At 41.9% G+C, this 10,244-nt stretch overlaps 1 pseudogene; it reads left to right on the plus strand.

The window, feature by feature from the left end:
- Nucleotides 1-4,759: 4,759 nt before the first annotated feature.
- LOC113614881 (ferritin light chain pseudogene) lies at nucleotides 4,760-5,371 on the plus strand (annotated as a pseudogene).
- Nucleotides 5,372-10,244: the final 4,873 nt, after the last annotated feature.

Genomic DNA, 10,244 nt, shown 5'->3' on the forward strand with positions numbered 1-10,244 from the left:
ATACCCACCAGGATGGCTAAAAAGAAAAAGATTCACAATGCCAGGTACTGGGAAGGTTGTGGGGGAACTAGAACTCTCATACGTTGCCGATGGGCATGTAAACTGGCACAACCAACTCTGAAAAAAACTGCTTGCATTGACTAAAGCTAAACGTATGCCCAGTCTATGACCCAACAATCTCTTTCCTGGGTTTGTAACCCAAAGGAAATAAATGCATATGTTCACCAAAGACACAAAGGAGAATGTTCATAGAAGCTTTATTCAGCAGAATTAGAAACGGGAGAAAAACCAAATGTCTAGCAATAGGAGGATGGATATATAAATTGTGATCTCTTCATTCAATAGAATGTTACAGTGCAATATAAAAGGACTAACAACTTTAAATACAACAATATATGAATTTGAATTTCATAGGCATTATGCTCAGCGAAGGAGGTCGGACATGTACACATAGTGTAATTCCATTTCTGTAATGTTCAAAAACAGGAAAAACTAATCAGTGGTAATGGAAACAGGAAATGGCTACCTCTGGTGGGAGGACGGTATGAATACTCACTGGGAAGAGACACAAAGAACTTATGGAAGGCTGGGGATAATCTATATTTTGGTCTGGGTGGTGGTTATACAAGTGTATACCTCTGTAAAAATTAATCAAGGTATAGAGTATATTAGCGCCCTTTAATAATTTATTTCAGTTCCCAACAAAAAGTAGAAATAAAAGCCCTTTTCTGTTTAAAGTAGCTCTTGGATTCTGTCAGTTACAACTAAGACCCTCCTCACCTAAGAAGGATGGTGGCCCTCAGCACTGGAAGGCCAGGGTCACACTACAGCCACCATATGCTCCTGTGTGGCCAGCGCCTCTGCCAATTAGGCCCACTGGAAAACCATCTCCACTCAGGATGCACCCAGGAGAATTTTCCTATAGGACAGAATTCCACAACCAAGCATGGTAACCCTAAAATATTAAAAGCTGACGCACCAAAAACTGTAGCTGTTGATTACACCAGTGGAGAGCTGCTTGCGCACAGCTGAAGGATAAATTAGGAAGCCGAAAGGTTACATTGAGAAATTTTCCCAGAACACAGCACAAAGAAATAAAGGGATGAAAAGAATGAAGAGGACTGTAAAGACAGATGGAAGAAACATTCAGTAGCTAAGAAGAGTTCTCTAAAAGTTATTTCCAAAAGGAGATAATCGAAGCAACATCCAAAAGATACAAGTCAAGAAATTCCCAGGATTGAACCCAAACACAAGTCAGATTGAGACAGACCTCTGAGTGCAATCAGTAATAATGATAAAAAGCACACCTAGGGCTTACCTGGTGGTGCAGTGGTTGGGAGTCCGCCTGCCGATGCAAGAGACACGGGTTCGTGCCCCGGTCCGGGAGGTTCCCACATGCCACGGAGCGGCTGGGCCAGTGAGTCGTGGCCGCTGGGCCTGCGCGTCCGGAGCCTGTGCTCCGCAATGGGAGAGGCCACAACAGTGAGAGGCCCTTGTACCGCAAAAAAAAACCACATCTAGACACTGTAGCAAATTTTCAGAACTAGAAGGATGAAGAGTTCCCTAAAAGCTACCAGAACAAAAAGATCTGAAAAAAATGAGAATGCGGTTGACGTGAGATTTCCTGTCAGCAAAACAGATGCAAAAATATTGTTAATCGCTGAAGTCAAGTGATAAATACATGGGAGTTCAGTACATTATTCCCTCTACTTTTCTGTAAAATTATTTTTTATGATAAAAATGTTTCTTCTCTGTTTTTCTTTTCTTTATGGATGCAAGAAGACAATAGAGTAATACCGGCAAAGTGCCGAGGGAAAATATCTTTGAACCTTGAATTCTATATCTATTCATTTTGTCGAAGAATGAAGGCAAAATAAAGACCATTTTCAGATTACAAGGACTCAAAAATGCCGTCATACCAGAAGCTCCAAGAGAACTTCACCAAGGAGAAAAATGAAACTAAAAGAAGTGATGGGGGAATTCCCTGGTGGTCCAGTGGTTAGGACTCTGTGCTTTCACTGCCGAGGGCCCGGGTTCAATCCCTGGTCAGGGAACTAAGATCCCGCAAGCTGCGTGGTGGCGCCAAAGAAAAAAAAAGTGATAGGATACAAGAAGCAATGGAGAGCAAAGAAATAAGGAAAATATGTGCTCAACTTAAGCTATTACTGCTTATAAAAATTATGTCCCTTAACAGCAAACTGTAACGAAAATTCAAGATATATCAACATGACATTGGTGGGACAGGAAGAAAGAGGTGAAATTTAGGGAAATAAAAGTTTCTAAAGGTCTCATTTTGTCCAGGTTGGTTATACAGAAACTAACTGACCCTTAGAGGAGCGCTCCTCGAACTTGAATGTGTATATGACTTATCCGGGCATTTTGTTAAAGAGCCATTTCTGATTCAGCAGGTCTCAGGTGAGCCTGAGATTCTGCACTTAAAATACACTCCACAGAAAAGAGAAGCCCCTACACTGTTGGTGGGAATGTAAGTTGGTACAGCCACTGTGGAAAACAGTGTGGAGTTTCCTCAGAAAACTAAAAATAGAGCTACAATATCATCCAGCAATCCCACTCCTGGGCATATATCCAGACAAAACTATAATTCAAAAAGATACATGCACCCCTATGTTCACAGCATCACTATTCGCAACAGCCAAGACATGGAAACAACCTAAATGTCCACTGACAGATGAATGGATAAAAAAGGTGTGGTACACATATACAATGGACTACTACTCAGCCATAAAAAAGAAAGAATGCCATTTGCAGCAACATGGATGGACCTAGAGATTATCATACTAAGTGAAGTCAGACAGAGAAAGACAAATACCATATGATATCACTTATATGTGGAATCTAAAATATGATACAAATGAACCTACCTATGAAACAGAATCACTGACATAGAGAATAGACTGATGGTGGCCAAGGGGGAGGTGGGTGGGAGAGGGATGGATTGGGGATTTGGGATTAGAAGATGCAAACTGGTATATATAGAATGGATAAACAACAAGGTCCTCCTGTATAGCACAGAGAACTATATTCAATATCCTGTGATAAACTATAATGGAAAAGAATAGGAAAAATAATGTATATATATGTATAACTGAATCACTTTGCTGTACAGCAGTAATTAACACAAAATTGTAATTGAACTACACTTCAATTTAAAAAAAAACAGAAAAATAAAATACACTCCACAGACTCTAAAAAATACAACAACCTAGTGACTATAACAAAAAAGAAGCAGACTCACAGATATAGAGAACAAATTAGTGGTTACCAGTGGGGCAGGGGGAGGGGCAATATGGGGTGGGGGAGTGAGAGGTACAAACTATTGGGTATAAAATAGGCTAAAGGATGTATTGTACAACACGGGGAATATAGCCAATATTCTGGAATAACTGTAAATGGAAAGTAATCTTTAAAATTTTATAAAAATAAAATAAAATAGTGAAATTAAATTAAATTAAAAACCACACTCCACAGAAGGCACTTTGAGCAGCAAGGCTTTAAACTACATTGTGGTTAAAAACTGTGTTGACTCAGGGTGAATGTATGCTAAACTTCCCTCACTCGGTTTCAAAAATGTAAAAACGATAGATACAGTGTTTAAAAAAATACTCAGGGACATGATTTTTAAAATCGTGGACCGGAAGGGAAGTGGAAACCCACAGCAGTAAGGACAAGTTTAACAATGTGGGCCCATAGAGTCCCGGAAGAACCCGACCCAGATAGTGAAGTCTGGAATTTCTTTTTTTGCTTTATTTTATTCTATTTTTTAATTTTCATTTTTCAGTTTTATTGAGATATAATTAACATACAGCACTGTATAAGTTTAAGGTATACAGCATAATGGCTTGACCTACATAATTGTGAAATGATTACAATAAGTTAACATCCATCAGCTCATATAGATACAAAAAGAGAAGAAAAATGTGCTTCTCCTTGTCATGAGAACTTTTAGGACCTACTCTCTTATCACCATTCAAATATACCACACAGCAGTATTAACTACGGTCATGATGGTGTACATTACCTCCCTGGTACTTATTTATCTTATAACTGTAAGTTGGTACCTTTTGACCACAAGTCTGGAATTTGAAATCCAACCAAGAAGTAAGGAACACCCACACACCCCCATTTCCAGTGGGGACACTGCTCATGGTCCCCCGGCTATATGTGAAGGTGAACAAGGCCCACCTATCCACTGGAAACAAACTGCCCCTGATAGAGCAAGAAAGCAGAGAGACTGCACAGTCAGCCACCAGGTATGCATTTTGTGTGAGCTCCTGCTTTGGAAGCGTGATGTGCCCACGGAGCAAAAGCCCTGAGCCACTGACTTTGGTCCTCAAGACGTTGGGCTGAAGCCCATCGTAAAACCACTTTCCAGGGACAGTGAATGGGAGAGAAAAAAAGCCTCCATGAAGATGAGCGTTCCAAAAAAACCTACAAAGGCCACAATGAAACCCAACACCCGCACAAGGAAGCCAACATCTAAGAGGAGTCATATAAAAGAAAGTCGAAATAATAGAACAATTTGGAAAGGATTTTAAAATAAGTGTATTTAAAATCAACAAACAAAAGCATGTGCTACGAATCAAGAACAGATGGAATTCTTGATAAAAAACAACACACAGGCAGTGCACTGGGCACTCCCGCGGCTCCGTCTCCTGCTACAACAGTGTTTGGACAGAACAGACCCAGGGGCGCCCCTCGCTCCCGCCTCTGACCACCTCCAACCTGTGTTCCACTCGCAACCTTCGGAACCAGCCGCTCAGCTGTCCTCAGCCACCGGGACCGCCAACACCATATTTTGAGCTTAACTCTGTATTACCGATCCACCACGAGCTCCCAGATTCGTCAGAATGATTCCGCCGAGGTGGAGGCCGCCGTCAACCGCCTGGTCAACAGGCATCTGCCGGCCTCCCGCACCTACCTCTCTCTGCGCTCCTATTTCCACCGCCACTAACGCGGCTCTGGAGGGCCTGGGCCACTTTTTCCGCGAAGTGCCCGAGGGGAAGCGTGAGGACGCCCAGCGCCTCTTGAAAATGCAAAAGCAGCGCGGCAGCCGCGCCCTCTTCCAGGACGTGCAGAAGCGTCTCAGGATGAGTGGGGTGAAACCCAGGACGCTGTGGAAGCCGTCGTGCTCGCGGAGGACCTGAACCAGGCCCTTGTAGACCTGCACGCCCCGGGCTCTGCCCGCGCAGACCCCCGCCTCTGTGACTTCCTGGAGAGCCGCCTCCTAGTTGAGCAGGTGAAACTCATCCAGAAGATGCACGCCCACCTGACCAACCTCCGCAGGCCGGCTGGTCCCCAGGTGGGGCTGGGCGAGGCCCTCGTCGAAAGGCTCGCCCTCCAGCACGAGTAGGAGCGTCCGGAGCCCAGCGGCCTTTGAGGAGCCCCTGTGGTGTCAGGGCTTTGGCCTGAAGTTGTACTAGGCAGTTTTTTTTTTAATAATATATTTATTTATTTTATTTTTTTTATTTTTGGCTGCATTGGGTCTTCGTTGCTGCGCGCGGTCTTTCTCTAGTTGCGGCGAGCGGGGGCGCTACTCTTCGTTGCGGTGGCTTCTCTTGTTGCGGAGCACGGGCTCTAGGCGTGCAGGCTTCAGTAGTTGTGGCATGTGGGCTCAGTAGTTGTGGCACGTGGGCTCTAGAGCTCAGGCTCAGTAGTGTGGCACGTGGGCTTCAGTAGTTGTGGCTTGCGGGCTCTAGAGCGCAGGCTCAGTAGTTGTGGCACACGGGCTTAGTTGCTCCGCCACCTGTGGGATCTATCCCAGACTAAGGCTCGAACCCGTGTCCCCTGCATTGGCAGGTGGATTCTTAACCACTGCGCCACCAGGGAAGTCCCACTAGGCAGCTTTTAACCACCCTGGAGCCCTCTCCCAAGCCTTGGACCAAATGGAAACAACAAAGCTTTTTGCAGCAAAAATAAATAAATAAATACATATTAAAAAATAAAAACAACACACAAATAATTTTTAGATGGCGTTATTAGTCAAGGTCCAGTCAGGAAAAGAAAAATCCCTCAACAGAGGGAACTTTATACAAGGAATTTATGACACAGAAGCCAAGGAGGGATGGTGAGGCATCCCAGAGATTAAAAACAGCAGGAAGGGGCTTCCCTGGTGGCGCAGTGGTTGAGAGTCCGCCTGCCGATGCAGGGGACACGGGTTCGTGCCCCGGTCCGGGAAGATCCCACATGCCGCGGAGCAGCTGGGCCCGTGAGCCATGGCCGCTGAGCCTGCGCGTCCGGAGCCTGTGCTCCGCAACGGAAGAGGCCACGACAGTAAGAGGCCCAAGTACCGCAAACAAACAAACAAACAAACAAAAAGCAGCAGGAAGCTGCTACCGCCCGTATGATTGAAGGGACAACAGAAGGAGGTTGTGTTGGCAGAACCCAGCATTTACAGCCCGCTGATGGAAACTAGAAGCACAGCAGGTGCTGCGGCCCTGAAAGGTGAAGCTCTCTGGCGGGAGATGGAGGCAAAGACGAGACACAGTCACTTCCAGAGACGTTACCCAAAGCCGAGACAGAGGGAGAGAAATATGCAAACTTACATAGAAGGGATCATGGGATATGAAGGTCCTTGCAATACGGAGGGAACAGAGCATCAGGGAACAGGATGGGGAATGAATCTGAGAACTAACTGACGAATGCCCAACATGCTGAGATAAACAAAATAATGGGTGGAAAAAGTGAATTTGTGACTTAGAGGACAGCTGAGGGAATCACTCATCAGAGGCTGCACAGTGATAAAAAGATTTAAAATATGAGGACATAATTAAGAACTAAGAGAGTAGGTTGAGAGGCACCAGGACTTATTTAATGAAAGTTCCAGAGAGTAAAACTAGAAAAAATCAGAAAGGGGCAATATTTAAGGAGATAATGTCTGAGAATTTTAGAGAACTGAAGAAAGACAGAGTCCCTAGATTGAAAAAGTGATTTCTAGGAAAGATGGGCTGTATTATTTGTACCAATCAACTAAAAATATGAATAACTAACAACTGAACACATGAATAGATTTTTAAAAATATGGATAACTAACAAACAACTAAACACATGAATAGATTTTTTTAAACCTTAAGAGCATTTAAAAGCTAATGAAAAAGCAGGGAAATACCAGGCCAAAAACCAAGAGAAAGCAGGAGTCTATAGAAAGAAACAAAGTTTCAAAGCCCAGGATCACTTTTACCCCCAAGAGATTTGCTAATAAGGAACACTTGTGCTGCAGTTTTAGCAGCTTAATCGGGAAATTTGGACGCAAAACAGCCCAAGGTAAAGAAAGTAATAGGAGGCCTTTCCTATGTTAAGCTGGGACCCCACTGGCTTGGTGATATTTAGAGCAGGAAAAAAATTCCTTTCCTGTGAAGTTGTGACCATGAACTTATAGCTTAGGTTCACAGTGCCTGAGTAGTTCTGGGAAATTAGAGCTGTGTACCTGATTTAAAGTGGTTCCAGATTGGGACTACCCCATGAAGAAAAGGCAAATGGAGAACTTCCTTTTGGAGAAAAGCAGCTTCATTCTAGCTTCAGTGAATCTTCAAAATAAAATTTCAAGTACAGTAATCAGTATAAAGTCAAACTAACCAAACATATAAGAGAACAAGTCACCATGAGTGGGAACCAGTTGAAACAACAGACTGCAGAATCAGACTTACCAAAACTTCAGAGATTAATTGAAAAAAAATGCTTATATTATTTAAAGAAATAAAATACATTATTGAAAATATCTGCAAAAAAACAAAAAACGGGCGCATGAAAAATACAAGATGAGCCTGGAGCATCTTGAAGTACCAGAAAGTAAGGAAGTGCTCAAAAAAAAAAAAAAAAAAGGGATGGGAGTATGTCAGTGGAATACAGGAGAACACCTGAATGAGCTACCAATTGTCAAAGCTGGAACAATTTGGGCAAGAGAAACAAGACAAATCATGTAATACTGAACTACAACCTAAAGTTATACTTATAAAAAATATCCATGAGTCCATACTGATATAAACAACTGAAAAAAAAGTTGATGGGGGAGAATAGACAAATCTCCTATACTGAAGAATTACAAATAATTTATGTAGATACTCCCCCTCAAGGAGGTGATGCTTAACTCCTCACCCCTTAAGTGTGGGCTGTGCTTAGTCTTGCTTCTAAAGAGTACTGTATCAAAAGGGGGGAAAGTAACTTTATAGTGGAGAAACCTAGCAAGCACTAGGTCAACCAGGTGATCAAGGTCAACATTGCCAGTGAAATTGCAGAAAGATACATTTCCTACAAAGGAGAAACAGACTGACAGTGGACTTTTCAACAAAAATAGCAGAGGCCTAAAGAAAATAGGAAGTTAATTTCTGTGAGCTGAAAGAGAATAACAGCCAACCTAACAAGCTATACTCAGTGAAAGTATCCTTCAAGAATAAATATGAAATGTATTTACAATAGCCAAGACATGGAAGCAGCCTAAATGTCCATCAACAGAGGAGTGGATAAAGAAGATGTGGTACATATACACAGTGGAATATTACCCAGCCATAAAAAAGAATGAAATAATGCCATTTGCAGCAACATGGATGGACCTAGAGATGATCATACTAAGACAAAGACAAATATCATGATATCACTTATATGTGGAGTCTAAAATATGATACAAATGAGCTTATTTACAAAACAGAAACAAACTCACAGACATAGAAAACAAATTTATAGTTACCAAAGGGGAAAGTGGGGGAGGGATAAATTAGGAGTTTGGGATTAGCAAATACAAACTACTTCGTATAAAATAGATAAACAATAAGGTCCTACTGTATAACACAGGGAACTATATTCAATATCTTACAATAAAATATAATGGAAAAGAATATGTATATGTATAACTGAATCACTTTGCTGTACACCAGAAACTAACACAACATTGTAAATATACTTCAATAAATAGATAAAAATAAATTAAATAAAAGAAGGCAAAAAAATATTGACTGTACAATACAATAATAATAATGTTTTGAAAGGCTAAGAGACACAACTACAATGGTATATAGGCCAGGAGGGGGTATAATGGGGCATTCTACGGTCCCTGCATGGTCCTGGGAGCAAGCAAAATTACCATTTAACATTAGACTTTTACTTATTAAAGATACATGTTTTACCTCTATTACAAGTACCACCCAGCAATTTTACTCCTGGATGTATACCCAAGAGAAATGTGTGAACATGTACACCAAAAACGAAGCACAAGAATCTTCATAGCGTTTTCTTATAATACCCTACATTAGAATATAATCTGCAAAAAAAACTGAATCACTATGCTGTACACTTGAAACTAACACCATATTGTAAATCAACTGTACTTCAATTTTAAAAAAAAGAAGCACTCGGATGGCCTTTAAATTGAAGTCCAAGTTCAATTTCTTAAATATCAGATCCATGGAACGGGAGAGAAGCTTGGATAACACTGGAGAATAGTGGTAGAAGATGTGCTTTTTCAAGTTGAAAATCTATTCTGACTTTTAGAATGCTAAAGTTAAACTTCTCCTCACTGGGATTTCAGTCCAATGACATCTAGAGAAACATGACTTTTTTGGTGTCTAATACAAGATCATGAAAGTATTTTTAAATGGTTCAAAAAGCTCATTTGTTATGAACTAACATTTTAGAAACAACTTTTCAGTGACCTATGTGACAATAAATCAGAAACATACTGATTAAGTTTACCCTGAACTAACAGGCAAAGAGATAGAAAAGACACAGTTTAGACATTTCCAAAGGCAATGCATTTGGCCCAGTTTTTGAGTCGCTAAACAAAACAAAGGACATTGATTCTTTTTTTTGTCTATGATGCTATCACAAGCTATGAAACTAACTCCAACATTGCTTTGTGTATTTTCTTCCTTTTTAAAAAAAAATTTATTTATTTATTATTTTTGGCTGCGTTGGGTCTTTGTTGCTGCGTGCGGGCTTTCTCTAGCTGCAGCGAGCGGGGGCTACTCTTCATTGCGGTTCATGGGCTTCTCATTGCGGTGGCCTCTCCTGTTGTGGAGCACGGGCTCTAGGCACGTGGGCTTCAGTAGTTGTGGCTTGTGGGCTCAGTAGTTGTGGCTCGTGGGCTCTAGAGCGCAGGCTCAGTAGTTGCGGTGCACGGGCTTCGTTGCTCCGTGGCATGTGGGATCTTCCTGGACCAGGGCTCGAATCTGTGTCCCCTGCATTGGCAGGCAGATTCTTAACCACTGTGCCACCAGGGAAGTCCTGCTTTGTGT

The sequence above is a fragment of the Aethalodelphis obliquidens genome, unplaced genomic scaffold (genome assembly GCF_003676395.1).
Source record: "Aethalodelphis obliquidens isolate GAN/ISIS:26980383/991018 unplaced genomic scaffold, ASM367639v1 scaffold107, whole genome shotgun sequence".
NCBI lineage: Eukaryota > Metazoa > Chordata > Mammalia > Artiodactyla > Delphinidae > Aethalodelphis > Aethalodelphis obliquidens.